An 18459-nucleotide genomic window follows, 5' to 3' on the forward strand; every position below is an offset into this window, starting at 1 on the left:
TGCATGCCAAGGAATATACCGATATGGTTTTGGACTGAAAGCTGTTTCATACATGTACAATGTACGTGAACTATGTAAGTTTTAAACGCACACATATGAATGCACACACAACAGTTACATGTTTGTACTTCATCTGTTGAATACAAATGAACCTCCGGTTTAAATGCGAACGACTGAACCTTGAATATCTGTTATTTATTACATTTTTGTCTGCTCAACAGCAGTGTAAATTGCTTTGTATACTGCCAGGTTTAACAAAAGACAAAAACAGAGAATTGTTTCACTGTACATGTACCAGACAGCAGCATAGATTTGTAATGGGACAGAGCTGACGCCACACTGTGCATACGGTACCACATCTGTCAGTACTTTTATGATCTACAATGTAGGTGAAAAATAACAGAATAAAGATCTACAGTCACACACAATGCATTCTGAACACACAGTACTGTAGTCCCGGCTGGGTGTGCAACACAAAATATCCTATTTGGCTGCAGGCTACAAAATGAGCTGGCTTATACTGTATCCTGTGTAGGTAAAGCCCAAGTACAAATCAGGCTAGTATTAATATCACTTGGGCAGGACTAGCGGTTTAACTTTACACCGCAGATCCAATGCTGGCCGACTGACAGCCAGCTTTCAGTCAAGAAGCAGGCTCAAATGCATTACCAATTGACATTATGTACGCAAGCATTCCCAAGTCATTCTACAGTGCAATGTCATTTCTGTCACGACCGTTCACATAGTGCAAGGACAGCCATCACACTGTCCTTTCTCATGTACAAAGAGCAACCAATATTGCGATTTATAAGACAAAAAAGTTTTGAATTTAAAAAAAGGAAAAACTAAATAATTGAAACAAATTGATCTGCTTGACCGCTGTCCATTAACCCTAACCCTTCCGGATACTTAAAACTCAACTGGAGGATTTTTGCAGAATTTGGGAAGATAGAACCAAAAGTAGATTATTTTATGTAAGGCAATGCCCCTTAAGTGCCAAGAATGTTCTACATAGTATCATACAAGGCTATGAATTTTAAAAAATTGAAGAACATTCACAGAAACTTACATTACATGTACTAGTATGTCCCTGGAGGGAGTTAGGGATGATGCAACAAGTTTAACCTTTAAAAAGTGAGTGGAGATTCCCTGTAAAATCCCCTGGGCTTAGCATTATGGAAAGCATCTTCCATCACTGAAGTACATGTACCACATACTGCATGTAAAGTTAATTGATTTTTTTATCAATAGATACATGTATTATTAAGATTCTGAATCCTTGCTTAATTAATAAAGTCTGTTCACTTAAAATGGCAACATCCTGAATATTGTATACAGGTAGGCCTATATGTAACAGCACCTGAATGTGTACAAGTCTGTATTAATATAAACCACAATAAATTACTGTCCAAATTACCCACATGACAATTCCCGATAAAACTTTTTTTTTGCTGGGTAATCGTACAAATGTACATGTACCTTATTCAATAGTCTAATACCAAGCCTGACATCCAATACAAAAGGTAAGAATTCCTTTTTTTTCCTTTTATTGATCTAGCTTAGAATTTTGAACCCTCCATAAGGTCAATGGCTCTTGATTTTTTTGGTGTTGCCTGGTCTTAACGTCATTGTGGGGGAATTGATGGGCCCTCCATTTAAATGTAAATGTACACTCCAGTGCATCTGAACTATTTCCTTACACCTGAGAGACTTTCACAATATCAGCAAGAGGGTGGACACAAAAATCAATTTTTGCCTCTTTCCTGAGCTGCTTGTCATCTGCGGTTGTTGTAAAAGGCATCTCTGCATGTTGGATAAATTTCCAGCTGTTTTCCAGGCCTCAGAGTTTACATCTGAGAGTGCAGCTCTCTCGTCCTCCATTTTCATCAATTTGTTTTGTATTTTTAAAGAAAACCCCCTAATTCTTTGATTTGTTTTTTTTGCAAGAGCCCATACTGCTACATTTTCAATTTGAGATTATTAAGCAATAATAAAAAACAGTAAAGAAAACAGAAATTCGATCACACACACCTAAAATGTACCTTCCCTAAAAATTTTCAAATATCTATAGCATGTATAAAAATTATGACTAAAAAAGAAAATAAAAAGGCACAATTCTTAATGATTCGCTTATAAATCAAAATTTACAGGCTAGTCCACAAGAAGACTCATGCATCTGCATAAAGGATAAAGAAAGACACCTTTACAAATTAATCTTGTTCGAAGGGGAGTACTTTGTCTACCCACGAGATGAAATGGAGATCTTTGTTGTGATGGAGATTTGAAACACTCTACAGGCCTAGGAAGATCCCATGCAAGATTCAATAACATGCAGCACGAATTTGGAAAACAGGGTTGAGAAAAAAAAAGAAAAAATGAAGTTGCAATGAGCATCACTTATCATTGCAAGTGGGTTAATGATTGTAAATGGGCCAAGTGATTACCAGGAATGTTAGGGGAGGGGAGGAGAAGGGAGGGGGGAGAAGGCCTGGGCAAAGTGATGATGTGGGAGGAAAAGGAAATGTGGACATTAAACCCATGTCTGACAGGACTGCTGACAAAAGGGTGCATGTTAACTATTATCCTGTTAAAAACTGTGATGGACAAATGGGAGACCCTTTTCCAAAGGTGACATTGGGGATTTTTATTTGGGCAGAGTGAAGAGAAGGCCATGCTCAGACTGAGGAAACACTCACTCTTGTTGCTGAAAGAGTGACTTAAGCGCACAGTGGATGTGGGCCGTTTGTTTTCATCAACGAAGCTGGACAAGCCTGAAGAGATGTACAGGTGTAAGCCTTACAGAAATCTTGGACTTTTTCATTTGGTAACAGACTTTTCTCAAAAGAAAAATTGGGATGCACTGTCGCAGTCTCACAAGTCATCTATATTAAAAAGAGTGGTTATCTGTTCCAAAGTCACAAGCACTGCATGTTGTTGTCTTTTTCAAGAACTTGCAAAATTGTAACAAGCCTAATTGCTGGACTTTGGTACTCGACCTTCTGCATGTACTAGACTTCTTTATAACTCTAATCCACCGCCAAGTTTGCAAGACAAAACATATTTCCCACACAAAATGTTCCATCGAGTGTGCTAAACGTGAAGCTTTGCAAGGGATTTTCAAAGATATTAATCCCTGTGCCTCCAACAAGGGGTTACAGCTGTCAGTGCTTCAGGCCTCTGATCCAGTATTTAAAGGTGACAAGGCTAAACGGCATAAGCATAAATACAAAGGATTTGCAGTGATGAATGCTCATGCCGTCACTGTTTATGATGACTGCACATTCGTACCCATAGCTATGTCAGCTGCAGTGGGGAAGGTGTGTGCAGCTGGAAGATTTCATGGATCACTTGATCAGAAACAAGTGTGTTTCTACACCCCTATATCTCATCATTTTTGTAAATGCTGACATGATGATCCTCCTTGGAAAATACACACTCTTAGACACTGGTGCATGGAACAGGACGCTTGCGCATATGACTAGTGATGTGGATTCCTCAAACCATAGCTACAGCTACTTGGACTCTGCTTTCATTCAAAGTGAACCAGAACACTTTCCCCCCAAGGTTTTGACTGAGGGTCACCCTTACCCCCCCCAAAAAACCCCATCTTCCTTGATCTGAAAAGTCAACAACAAATTTACACTGCCTTAGGCCTACATTCACTGTTCCCCCACCAGCATTTTGTCTGATAACACCATTAGACATAATTTTTTGTGCCAATAAGTTATAATTTACACGTGTACTAAAAAGGTTCTAAGCATGACACTACTAACATTTTCAAAATTATTTGCAAAGCTTATTTACAAGAGATTAATTAGCATGATATTCTTTCTAAAGCACAGTTGGGAAATGCTCTACTCAATTGGTGATACCATACACATTTAGTAAATTATGTGATCGATCAAAATAACTTACCAAAGCTTTTGATACTGTAAATTACAATATTTCAACAGCAAATTACCAGTAGAGGGTTATGGTGTCCATCAGCCAAGTCATTATGAGTAAGGTACCCCAAGGTTATGTTAGGTCCATTCCTTGTTGTTCTTCACATTAACAACAAATTCAACATTTTGTTTAATTGCCAATGATACAATTTTACAGAAATTACCTTAATAAGCAATAAAGCAAACAAAACAAGCTGAAACAATGTGGAACTTGCTAAGTTTAGTACATGGTGTTTAGCAAATAAATTGTGTGTTAATGCCCTCAAATCGTATTATGTATGTTGTGCCAATCAATACAAGTGCACACAAACTGATTATTTGACCTTGAATAATTTTAGCTGAGCTACATTAAAAGCACCACATTTCTAAGATGAAAATCCTCAAGAATGTCGGCATCAGGAATTGCTGAAGGCCTACTACATGTACCTCCCTGATAAGATTTTATTAGCATTGTAATTTTCATAAACTACTTGTTAAAATTACTTCCTCCAATTGTACTTTGAAATGCTGGCAACTGAGATCTTTCTGCTCCATTAGTTGTGAAATTAAACTTAATACAATGTAATGACCTATCCTAATCTGGTAATGACCTATCCTAATCTGGAAAAAACTACATAACACTGTATGTACAAATTAACACATGGCCTACTCCCTCCCTCTCTGAGTTCCTGTTTTACCTTGACAGCTAACGTTCATGATAATAATACTTTTGGTATTTGTAGTGATGGGGGCAAATTGTTCATCCAGTTTAACAGAAATGTAAGTGTCTTTAAATATGTCTCGGAATGAACTGGAATGGCTTAGATGATTCTGTTAAATTATTACTATCTTTATCTGTCTTCGTAAAAAAAATTAAGAATGGAATTTTAGAGACTTACATGTAAAATACATAGGTCAGGAATGTTCTTGTCTCACACTTGTCTTCTGTATGTTATGTTTTGTCTGTCCCGAGTCTATGTTATGGGGGCTTGTTTGTTTTCTGTCTGTCCCTAGGTTAGGGTACAAAAGCACCTTGCTTAAGCGTACACCTAAATGCTCTCATTTATTTTTGCTTGGAAACCAATTTGCAGTGTACATCTGTGAAGTATACTAATGTGCTTTTTACAAATAAATTTCTACATATTTTTACCAATAATTTCTGTAAGAGTGACAGCATCGAATATCTGTTACCATCATTATAATGCGTTTCTATAGCTGAAGGCTTGTGCACGGTCACAAATTTTGACAACAATTTTATATTCATGTACACGTACATGTGTAGTGCTCAAGTTATGAAATGCCAAATTTTTACAGACACACTGGTGTTTACTGTATTTCACTGCCAGTACAGAGAAAGCATTCATTCATAGACCCCATTGTGTATCTATGCAAAGGTGTATTCCTGACACAGTTGTCCAATCAGTCAAACTCAGTCAAACGGCCCCAATGTGTTTGTGTACTGGGGCAAATCAAGCGGAAGGAATTTTGGACTGTCTGTGACTGTTGCAGCAAAAGGAACCGTAACTGCATAATGTTTCGTTCTCGTGACCAAAAGTTCACAGATGTACATGTAGGTGTACTCTTTCTTAAATGTTGCCTTCAAACAGTTTAACATTTAATGGCAAACCAGAGTGCACACTGCACAGCACCAGGGCCTTTAACAAATGGTATACGGTATTTTTTTTAAGGGCTTCAAGCTTCCATGTAGATCTTCGAGGAACTACATGCAATTATAAACTTGTAAATGGTGTTCCCTGAATAACTCCTAAGGACATCAACATCTCCCTAAACATTTTAAAATAGCTCTGTGCCACTGTACAACAAAAAAGGAAAATTGCGATAGAGAGAGAGAGGTCAGTTTCTATCCGATCTTGTAGCCAAAGGAGCATTTTGATGTGAAAATTTTGGTTGCCTGAGGTCCAACAAAAACAACTGACATTTATGAACTGCAGTCTCATTGTTTTTTCTTTTTCTGAAAGGAAAGAAATTAACATCTAAATTCTCCTAGAGCCTGTGTGCAGCTTCAGGAGAAGCTGCTTTTAATCGTGGCCATGGTGATATGTCTGCGCCTCAACAGCTACATTTTCCGGGTGAATTCTATCATTTCCAACCAACACTGTGTGAACATGCATACAATTTGGATGGCTCATACCAAGAGGACTCCCATTTTGTGAAACTTCATTCTGTACCGAGAGCAGTCAGGGTTTCCTTGTGGAGCAAAATGTGAACCTCTGGTCAGACCAGAACATCCTTCCTTTTTTATATTTCTGAAGGAAGTGCAAAGGGCTCAATAACATGCAAGCCAACGTCGCTGGGGTTTCTCAAATAAAATCAAAATAATTCACACCAAATAAAATGTTGATAAATGGCAATTGAATCCACCCATACAGTTGCCTTTGAAATACGGTACTAAACTGCAAGGCTTACTCAAGTGGCACTGGGAATTTACAGACTAAAATGTGATGTGAAGAAAATGTTGACTATAAGAGATGCTACTCTCATGTACACATTCATTAGCATTGACTTGAAACTTTCAAAATAAAGCTCTTGCTTGTTGGGACATTTAATGAACACTGATCCATAAAATAAACATACCTCAAGAGTTCCATACTTTGGCGCTAATGAAGGGTTTCATACTAACACACACATTGTATCGGTACATGTAATTATGACAGATTTTTCTTGTGGGCAGAAATTTTGAAACATCCATCCGCTGCACTCAGGTGTATCAAGTTCAATAGCTTTTATCAAAATTACATTAAAGCAATGACGCACAGTGATTGAGGAGAAAAGTCATTTTAATTATGGGTTTTGCCCTTACCCGACGTACATGTACATGTATATAAAAACTGTATACTCACTGCTTGTCTGGGAGCTTGCAAAAAATTCACCAACCTACTCGGGTGGGACTTGAACCCACAACCTCCTGCTTACTAGTGCAGACATCTTAACCACTCGACCATTGAGCTTGCCAGGGTCGGCTGGCTGATCCGAATCAAGGAATAGCAGCAGGTACCGCAAACTATTGTTAAGATGTACTTTGCGTCGGGGAGATGTCAATTTTAATTACAGGTTTGCCCTTACCAGACATACATAAACACTGTACACTCTACACTCTGTGCTTGTCCGAGAGCTTGCAAAAAAGTCATTCCAGACGTACACGTATGCATATTTTGAAAATCAGCACAAGCACGTACATGTACATGCCTGACACCAAGCAGTGGCTGGGCTTAGTCACGTTCTATATTCCTTCACTTTGCTACCGCATCCCCTTTTCCACCTGATTTCTGATCATCTGGCCAAAACCCATCAAAAGTCCTCCTCCTGCATATACCCCCACCAAGCACCTTTCCCTTTCCTGGCTGCGGACAAAAACCAATTCTGACAAGGCCGCGGGCAAATTCAAGCCTGTTTGGCCAATTCAAACACCGGGTTATCAAATTGTGTCCTCTCCGGCACGAACATCTTGTTGCTATTAGGGCTTTGGCTGATTTGAATGCTGCTGCAGACTGTGTCGAGCTGCTTTACGGGAGGAAGAGTGGGAGGAGAGTGCATGGTGGAGGTGGGGGGAGGGTTAGGATTGGGCTGGCATCAATGGAATTGAGTATGACCTGCCCAAAGCAGGTGGGGGGGTCTGTCTCGCGACAATTCACTATGCTCACATCTATGGTGAGCCTAAATATAGTGCTATGACAGTATATGTGAGCATTAACGTCAAGTGTTGGCCTACCAGTATATTGACGTGCCATTTACATGTACATGTAGGCCTACATGTATGTACATTGTACAAATCACATAACCATTGAGCATAAATTTTCATCCTTGGTCCATTAGAATTGGACTGAAAACTTGGGTTACATGTAAAAATCTGTCAACTCTGACCCTCCCTCCCAAAAAAAGCTACCCTAAAGTGACACCTCTTTAATATTTTACCAGTGCACCAGTAATAGTATGAATTCTGCTGAATGGAATAATGGAATTTTCTGCAAATCAAAACCAAGAACTACACTACTCAAAAAAGTTAAGGACCACTTTTTATTTTGTGTATACTTTTTATATGTATTTTACTGCTGAAAACGGGCATTGAATGTTTTGAAGCACTTTTTTGTTTATTCCAATGAGAACACCATCTAGGCAAACAAAAATGAAAGAACTAGATCCCAGTCATTGCTTGGAAAAAGTTACAAGTTAAGAAAAATGTGGTCCTTAACTTTTTTTTGAGTAGTGTATATAATGAACACTACAAAAGTTCAGAAAGGTTTATTGTTGTCTCTACTCATACTAGACAAAGTTCTCAAACAAACTTATGAAAAAAGGTATTTCTTAAGGTAATTTATGAGTTTACACAGAAAAGATACACAGATCAGCCCAATTTTATGAACAAAAAAAGCAACACTATACACACATGTACCATGTATGCTATATATGAATAAACACAGGGCAACATGACGTTGGCAAGGCAGACTTTGCACTGCACTGTGTCAATTTACAATAAATTGAAGTTTCAATTCAATCCCTTGATAACCCTTAATACAAAGAATCAGATAAAATTTGCACAATAATTTTTCTACACACGGTTTCTGGGTTAATTCTTCAATAAAATGGCAGACAGTAGATTCATTCACTATTCATTCACTATCTGTAGGTAAACATGGTTGATCTGGTCAATTTACTGTCTTCATATCCTACATGATCTCACTTTTAAATACAATGTGTACAGTATTTACCAGACAAATTTTATAGACTGCATGCGTATGTACATGTATATGTACATACGTGTACTTAGGCAATCGCAGGCCCTAGGTATATTTTGATTCTAGTTAAAAAACAGGTCGGCAAATTCCCAAAAATTTGCAAAATTCTTCACATTAATGTGTACTCACCAAAGAAACATGTCCGTTGTATCATTCCTGGAATGTGAAATTACTCAGAGCAGCTGCCGCACACAAGAGATAACGTGTAATATCTTTTCATGGGCGGCCTTTATAAATGCAGTGTTGCTGGCCGAGTCAATGTACACGCAGTGCTTGAGGGGAGCTCAATGCATGCAGTGTACCGTAGCAGAACTAACCCTTTTTGTTCGGCGTAAGTGGTCCACCAGTACTAACCGTTTTTGTTTTCAGCCAGCCGCAGTTAAATATCAATAAATAGTAAGCGTATACACAAAAGATATGGGCCTCGCTTGTGTGCACAAATAATACAGCCTGCTTCTCTTGCACAGATCTCAGTGTGTTTGTGTTTCAGGTGAAGGCTGTCTTTTCAAGTGGCTGATATAAATGACAAATTATAACTACTGGGGCTACAAGTGGGTAGAAAGCAAATGTCGGGATCGGGTAAAAAAATGACAAAAAAGGGTTTAATGAGACATAGGGGAAGTCAAATAGATCATGACAGCTCGGCACAGGTAAATCCTGCAAGCTGATAGCGGGCTTAAGGAAAATTTCACAAAAGGGCACCGCTTGGCAACTAAAATGACTGCTACGGGGGATGGGGGATTGCTCCTGGAAAGTGGAATGATTTTACATTATGAGAAATTTGCCATGCTGAGGGAGAGCTGTAAATGTAAGCTTTGAGACTCCAGCATTGAATCCTCTCCGAACAGGAACAAAAGAGGGCTTCTTTGAAAATAAAATTTAACAGTCATTTGGTGCGCACTCACCGCATAGGCGGGTGAGTTTATGCCCGTTTGACGCGGAACAGGCCGAGTACAGTACGTGCAACAAATTTAGTGTGGAATAATGGTCTTTGCATGCAAGAACCTAATTGGAAAACTTAGTACCATCTGTCTTTCTTTCGCTGGTGAGGATGCACTTCAGCTCAGGGCAGATAGTGTGCAATTCAAAGTTTAGAAAGGAGAGGGGAAGCGGGTGTCTCATTGGAGCTGTTCTATGAACCTCTTTATCTGCATATGCATTGTATACAAAAAACTGATATTCTGCAGAATGCGAATTGATCTCAGTAATCTCCAACATGGACCCAGAAAAGCATAAATCTATCAAGCATTACCATTTTATAAACATAAATGTAAGTTCCCTACCTGTGATGATCGTGATTTGAAATTCATGGAACTGATGTTTTAGCTGGGTCTTACATGCAAGAGACAATCAATACTCTCTATCCTTCTGGGAGTCAAGAGACAGATGTGGTAATGCACAAGGAAATTGACGGAAAACAAAACACCATTTAAACTTTCACTGTCCCTAAATACATTCCATATCCGGACTTGGCCATTTGTATGCAAACACTGCGGCTTTTAAATTCTGCACAGAGGTGACCCTAATACATACAGTACATGTGCATGTACTAGTGTATACTTGAGTCTGAGCACTTCAACATTTTGTTCTCCTATCTGAGCAAATCCTATCATCATGATGTTTAAAAACCATCCCAGATCACAATCAATATTACAGGGCTGGCAAATTATGAATGGAAAGGGGGGTTGGAATTAAAGCATGATTAAAATTGGGAATGTGTGCAGAAGGGCTTAGTGCCGCAACTGTCATTAAATGATTCCACAGTATTCATCCCAATAACGGAGAAGGAAGTGTATTAAATCCACTTGGGTAACCGGAGTCTGGCCATTATTAACAAACAAGAAAAATTGTGGGATTGCTTGGCATTTGACAGCGGGAGTCAGTTTGATCTTTGTAATTGGAATTTGTCTTACGAGGAGGCGGAGAGTGCTATTGGACATAGTGGGTTTTTTTTTCTTCTGAGAGGTCGGGAGAACTCTTTGAGGGATAACCTGCTCTAGGCCGACTGGTGCAATTTATATCAACTGAAGGGTCAACTGAAGACTACCTTGTGATAATGGGAGAGGGGAGGGGAGATCCAATGAGTAACAGAGAGGATAGGGAGTGGAAGGGGGGCATTATCAGTATCAACTGGATGCAGTGATGATGCAGAATAACTGAGACTGAGAACAAGAAGAAAGAGCTTCAAGCTCAAAGCTGTCAAAGAAACAGAAAAACAGCACTGAAAAGTACACATGCAAAAGTAGAGACACGAAAAAAGAATTTTGCCAACAACCAGGAACAGAAAAGTACATACAAATTTGCTTCAATGGTGCAGTCTTATCATGTCGATTTTTCCTTTGTAAGTGGAGTGGACATAAGTGAAACGAGAAGTTTATGCCTGTTCGATAACAGAGCAGTAGGTTTTTCTGCATTTTGAATGTTTCTTAAGGAAAAGAGAGTCTAGGGCTTTAAAGAATAAACGTTAAATGTCACAATATTTTCGTGTATAAAACTTCCCTAAGTTACAGCTATCTGCAAAGTTTCAACCTGATGTGACATGTACTTTAGGAGATATAGGGCTCTCTAAAGAATGTGCCTTTAATGTCACTTAACTTGTCACTCCATGACGCCATTATCACATGAGGTCAATTTTCGTCTATAACCTTTCCTTTTCTAGTTATTTGCATAGTTTCATCCCAATGAGACACATGCTTCAGGAGATACAGAGCTTTTAAGAGTGCACTTTTAAGGTTACGTGACTTGGCACCGGATGATGTCATCATCACAGTTGGTTCATTTTCATCTTTTATACGTCCCTTTCAAAATATCTGCAAAGTTTCAATCCGATGGGACACGTACTTCAGGACATAAAGGGCTTTTAAGAGTGCACATTTAATGTCATGTGGCTTGTGATGCAATGACATCATCATCACATGAGGGCAATTTTCATCTATATCTTTTCCTTTTCTAGTTATAAACAAAGTTTCAACCCGATGGGACATGTACTTCAGGAGATATAGGGCTTTCAAGAGTGCACCTTAAGGTCACGTGACTTGGTCCCTGATGAAGTCATCATCACATGTGGTCCGTTTTCATCTTTGGTTCATACCTTACGAAATATTAAATAAGTTTAGCCCAATCGGACGTGTACTTCAGGAGATATAGGCCTCTGAAATTTGTACTTTTACAATGCCATGTCACATGGTCAGAAAAAGTGCAGGAAGACCAAGAAGAACAAAAAATAAAAAAAAGAAAAAGAAAAAAGTAGAAAACAAAACCTTTTCTGCACTGTGTGGAAAAGCCAAAAATGACAAATGTACTTGTAACTCAAAAAGATTCTACAGGTATGTTCATATCAATCCATAAATTCTGTCCTTGCTGACAGATTTTTTTTACGAGGATGAGCGGCTAAAGGTTCAAATCACGTTTTAGAGTTTTCTGAATGTCTTTTTAGAGAGACTTTTGAAAGCTTTTGGAAGCTAGTAGGGAACATTTTTAAGCTAGCAAAAAACACATTTTTGGAAGCTAGACGTGAAGATAAGATAGAAAATACAGAAATCTGAAAGAGAGTTTTTGAGAATGAAGTTGGCAGGAAAGTGTGAAGTGTTGGTAGCTTAAGCGGAAGTTTCAATTAAAACATAAAGTTTAATTTATCGGTAATTTGAAGAAAATAACTTTGAGTTCAATCACACTTTCATAAATCTCAACAAGGCACTCCTCTCATAAAAAAGCCAAGACAAGGGTGGTGTGTATACGTCTTTGAAGAGGGAACCCAATGCCAGACTTCCTTCTCACGGTTCCCATCACCGCCTTCCGATTCCTGAGATTTGAGACTCCACAGGGAGGAGAGGAGACAAGCTCCTCATCACTGAGCACAGAAAAAAAAATGTAAGCAGAGCCCTGGCAGCATCTCCAATCCCGGGCCTACATCCCTAAGACACCAACAAAGCCTTGTTAAAACAAAAATGAGACCAAAAAAAAAAAAAAAAAACATGCGATTTTTGTCATACTTGAGGAAGGGCCTGAATGCATGTATGCAAGAGCACGTTGAACCTGACCCTCTACAGGAAGTGGATGTCCTGGGTGGGAATTCGGATGTAGGATGGAGTAATAAAAGGGAAAGGCATGCGACGAAGGTCGGGTAAATATTGCACGGGATCCATGCTGCCAGCATAGATCTTTGATGTTCTATAGGTAGTAGTGCCATTGATTTTTTTTCCTTTGCTTCTCTGTCAGAGTTCTTTTCCCTGCATTAAATGATATTTTCATGCCCTTCTGGCAAGGCGAGGGCTCAAACATCCGAGCAAATTGTGGGAACGTGGCCGGTGCATTTTATTGGGTGCTCGAAGAACAGTTGCCGAGGCTGTGCAATAATAAACGCAGTATTTTCTTAGGAGAAAGCACAAATACTGCATGCCAATATCTCACATCTTTCTAGTGTCATAACCTGGGTAAGTGTGATTCAAGAAATGTAGTTCCTGCTTTTTAGGACAGACCAAAATTTCTCTTTACAAACTTGGATGAAATTTCAAATTTCTTTTAGGGTAATTCCAGAAATTAGGGGTCCAAAACTGTGACCTTTTTGTGTCTGTTACATCTGACCTTTATTATTTGGAAATATCACCGAAATTGATGTCAAATTATTACTATTTGTTTGGCAGGTAATTTGCATTAATTCGTCACTCTTGGAAATTAGAAAATGTGTTCTGAACTTACAAAATCATATGTCAAATGTGACAGGGACACAAAAACATGGACCCCTAATTTATTGACTTATCCTTTAATAAGCTGTACACTGTAGTTTCACACACAATGTATTTACAAGTACGAGCACATCTACTGGTATGTTCTTAAACGCGCATGCAACAATGGTCAGGTGTGAGCCAAACTTGTTTCCTTATTTAGTCGGCTGTTATACAGTCATTATAAAATTTTGAAATCAACAAGTAATTATGAAAGGTATTTACATGTACGTCAGTGTACATGTATATCCTTCCTAGAGACCTAAACCTGTTTGTGCATACCGGTACAATGTAATTAGATTCAAAACAAAGACCAGACTAAACAGATCCCTTTACAAGTAGTGAAAATTCTGTGAGACAGAAAGGCATTCAGTGATATTCTCTGCTTGGGAACAGATGAGGCCTACGGGATGTACTTCACAGCTAAGTGCATAGATTTCATGGTGTAAATGAGAATGCACTGTCAAAGATGTCTTGAGCTTTACACACCAATTGAATTTCATACATGTACCTAGCGTTCACTTTGGGACAATCATTGCAGTATACATACAGTCCCCCTCTCATCATAAGCCACACAATTTTATGGGGGAAACTTGTCTTGTCAGCAAGTTGCAATTGATGAGGGGAAAAATAAGAGGACAAAATGGGGAAGCTTTTGATTTTCAATGCACATTGCACCCCAACTTTTTCTCAGAAAGAAAATGAGTTAATTACATGTAAAATGCTAAGAAAGAGCTTCATTTTCAGTTTCTCTAATTAGTTGGGTTAATGGGCAAAAATTATGCTACACAAATCCCGTTCCTGATCTGAGTTACAGAGCCAACTTACTGATCTGAGTTACTTCTTTCCACTTGCCAGGTTGTCTGTTTCATTCAGCTGCAAACATACCATACATGTACATGTACATACATGTTCATGTACATATACATCTGAAAACAGCCCAAAAGGTCACAGATTCTGCCGTTGTTGATATTGCTGTTGTTCCTTTTCTTTTTAATTCAACAACTTCAATTCTGGAGTTTTCTTGCCAACTGTCCTTCACTGAATATGATGCCAACTTGTTGATGCTACGTGTTCTTCTCAGAGCCCTCACAAGTTGAGCACAACACTCTAAACTGGTCACTGTTAATGAAGTGTACATATGTACAGTACACTGGTACATGTACGGTACATCTGTATCAAGTCCAGATCTTTCAGTGCACTTCAATGTTGCTCACACAATGTACAAAATTGAAAATGGGTTCATTCTCCATGAGAAAGCTTCAAGTTTGTTGGTGGTACTAGTACCTCTACTTTGCCACAGTAACTTTCACCCAAGTTGTCAAAGAGGTGCAGGCTCAACAGCGGAACACAAGCGACCCCTCATCAAAACCTGATGCATCACCTTGTGAGCGGTGATGCAACTCTGCCACACAGTGGTGTAGAAACCCACACAGATGCAGTCAAGATCCGTCACTCCAGTCATGCATACAGACTGCGTTTCTCTAGCAGCCCCCCCCCTCCTATCTCTCTCTCTCGCTCCTTCATTCTGTCTCCAGACCATTAGTTTGATTAATGTCCTCCAAGGCAATTATACATCGGCATGAAGATCCGCGGGAGGGCGCTGGGTTGTGATGACTCACAAAGAAGCGACAAGTGTACATCATCCTAAACCGACCGGGAATAATGAGTGTACAAATGCTGTTTAATGTGGCCTGGATCTGTCTACGTGAAGACTATAATCCAGTGACGTTTGTCATCAATGGGATACTATGTTCAAAGGTAAACAAATGCACCAAGATCAATCATTTTCTTACAGTGCACATATTACGCAAAAGCAACAGCTGTAAAATCAATTTTGGAGTTGTAATTTCAAAACACATCCTCGCCTGTGGGCACTTAAGGCTGAGATCGGGCGGCTTGTTCTCGTATGTTCACGAACAGCTCGATTTGTTGTTTGTGGGTCAGCCACTCGAACACCGGGAACAAACAACCGGTTATTGATGGTAGTTAGTGGCAAGCAACATGGCGGCGGCCATGTAGGTTATTCGAAAGTTAATGTGTGGATGGGCCGAATTCTTTTTCTATTTAAACAGGAACATTTCATCGCTGTGTTATGGAAAGTAATACTGTTAATTTGGCAAACTTCCCATTGCCTTCAGCTTTGGAAGCCATCTCTCTAATTTTTGCAGCTGTCAAAAATCAAATTTCACGAGTTTTTCTGTGTGTTCCTGTAAAACCCTGATGAGGTGGTGTGTGATCCTGTTTGGAGAACAGTGTTCTTGAGTCGTGTTCCCGCCGTTCGAGTGTAAGAACAAGAAACCCGTGTCAAGAACAGGCCACCCGAACTCAACCTAAGAGTACACTCTTTGTTACTGTTCAGTCTGGTTTCCTGACTAAGTGGAGCTACACGTATGAAGAATGTTGACTGATTCACAAGTTGCACTTCTCACAAATAAACTGAAAGGTCATGCTTTAAATATGGAATTCAAACACTATAGACAAGTAATATGATGCTTTTGCCCACGTCTCCCAATGCCTCTCTAAATTCAGTGTTTGGGTGTGCCTGCATTTTACCAAGTTGTAAACCTAAGGTTTGTTGAAGAATTGACTTCACTGCCTGAGCACATCTGATCATCCTTCATTTGCAGGTATTGGTACACAAAGGAATGCATGGTGCATAAACAGTGTACAAACACCTTTAATAATGCAATGAGTCAACATGTATGAATTTTATTGCATTCAAAAGTCTGACCGAAAACCGTTAACATGCAGTGTTGCAGTCATGCACACAAATCAAACTAGTTGTTCATCAGAATATTTATCAATATAACTGATCTTGCCACTGAAACAGAGCACAAGTTGGTGGCACAAGGGAGTTTATAATCTAAAATCTATTCTTTACATTTATATTAATTGATTGCACTTAAATGGATGTAATGCAATGTATTTTATTTAGAGGCATAATGGCAGGGAATTACAGGTATGTCCTATGAACAGATGTGATAACAATTCCATCAAATTATATTAGAAACTGGATAACATTTAATACCTTCCTATCAAACTTTTAATCACCTGCAATATCCACCTTCCTGTGTCTTAATGAACCAAACGCGATACCCTTGACAACAGTACACAACTGCTCTGATGTTCTCTGAAGTCCCTGAAGTTTTATGCTAACACTTACATGTACTTTGAGAGTCAAGACTGTCTCCAAAAATGAAACCGAATCCGTTTCTTTTTCTCATCCCGAGAGCTTAATTATAGTCTAGAGACTGACTGGCAAGAGATATTTGTAGCAATAATCTCCCAGCAACCCAGAGGCATAATGGCCCAGCATTTGATTTTTTCCTTGTAGTAGGGTCGGGGGGAGATGAAAAAGGTATCCATGACTATTTTCTGCTTTTGCCAAAAAAAAAAAAGAGAACAAAAAAGGCTGTGACTGCAAAAAAAAAAAAGGAACAAAAAAGGCTGTGACTGCAAAACACAAGGACCTTGCTCAGTTCTAAACTCTCTCAGGCAAAAGAGAAAGAAAACCAGGAACATGATGAATAGGCATGCTGAGAAAGGCAATCCCTGTGAGCATGACTGTATAGTTGTTAATCACAATCTGCAGGCTTGGAGTAATACAATGGATTTAGTCAATTCTTTCTAACACACCCAGGGGACTCCTTGAAATGAAATGAAGGCTCAACACCTCAAGTAACATTTTTACTCCAAATTTCGCAATGGCAAGTATCACGACTATTGACGTGTGTTTTGAAACAAATCCTCTGGGAAAAAAAGTTTTGTTGTCCTCAACTTACTTCCAAAGACCATCATGCTGCAGTTACACTAATGCTGGTTTTAAGCTACTGAGTGAAACCCTCATGGTTTCTGAATAAAATCTTCAAAGAGATGAGAAACATCACTGTTAACAGTGCAAAACTCTCTGTGATGGGACTTATTTTGTTGGCTCTGGTTACATTTGTGTTTGATTTTTGAAAGGTGAATAAATCTGTCTCAAAAATGAAGGCCATTTGGGTGGAGTCTTCAGAACTACATAGGACTAACATGTACAACCAGTGTTTTCTAGGAATATTAGAATTTACAAGAACAGAATATGAACATGTCAAATGTACTGGGTCTGGCAGTTGATTTTTTTAAAACCAGAAGTCTACACACAGTCTTAACACCAGTATTTATTTGACACTTTTCTTTTGTGCAAAGATTCAATATACCGACATTCTAGCATTATGGTGGCATGCAATGGTCTTCCCACTCCAACACTGTTACATGTATAAACATTCTTAAACTGTTACCAACACCTCTTGTGGATGGGAACTCTTGAAACCCAGCCTTCAGTTTTCTCTCCCCGATTAAAGTAAGTGCTCTGGGCAATTCACCTGACTGCGCATCATCCAACAGAAGCTGTGTCACATCTCTCCCATCTCGCCCCCATGTCTAAAGATCAAGACAGTTTTCATCACATCACGACTACACTATCAACTTCAGAGATGGAGGGGGGGGGGATTAGCCGAGTGCCTCCAGTCAAGACTAAGGGATCCGCCTCCCCAGACGAAGACAAATACTGGATAGTTTCCAGATTTCTATCAGTAAGTCTGCATCTATTCCTGTAAAGATCTGTCTAGGCAAATCAGAGACCACTTAAAAGGTGTATTATCAGCTCAGCTGGTGACCACACTGACAGGCAGGGTGTCGCCTTTTTTCACAACGCCTAAATTGAAGCATAGGAAAAAGATTCTCACTTCAAAATACATTTACCAAACATCCATTCCATAAAACCAAAGTTCATCTTCTGGAAATTTCTGCATGTACATGTACGAGTACCTGGGAGTATTGGAGGACAAACTTTTTTCTCCACTAGCAGCAAACAGCCGTTTATTTAAAATGGCTGACAGTCATTAACCCAAGTGTCTTCTTACCTGAATCCTGCCGATCAGCAGCATTATTTTCGAAAGTTGGGATTGGGAGCCTGTTCAGGAATCCGAGTCATCAGCCTGGGCCTACGATCGGCTGAAGATGGCCTCTTGCTAATGATCACAGACAGCTTGGGTTACATCACTTCTCACCGACACC

At 39.2% G+C, this 18459-nt stretch overlaps 1 protein-coding gene across 9 annotated transcripts in view; it reads right to left on the reverse strand.

The window, feature by feature from the left end:
- Positions 1–18459, reverse strand: part of LOC110977379 (thrombospondin type-1 domain-containing protein 7A-like) — a 164472-nt gene that overhangs the window by 126490 nt on the left and 19523 nt on the right. For 2 of the 9 annotated variants that reach the window (XM_022231448.2, XM_087139762.1), the window contains exon 1: positions 14230–15204. The exons of 5 other annotated variants lie outside the window; for them this stretch is intronic. The gene's annotated coding sequence lies outside the window, so the exon portion shown is untranslated. Of the gene's footprint in view, positions 1–8806; positions 9105–14229; positions 15205–18459 lie in introns of those variants that run through there. 2 more of the 9 variants (XM_022231447.2, XM_022231449.2) reach the window with 1 other exon arrangement.

Source organism: Acanthaster planci, linkage group LG08 (genome assembly GCF_054643075.1).
Source record: "Acanthaster planci isolate LZ-2023a linkage group LG08, COTS_SCS, whole genome shotgun sequence".
NCBI lineage: Eukaryota > Metazoa > Echinodermata > Asteroidea > Valvatida > Acanthasteridae > Acanthaster > Acanthaster planci.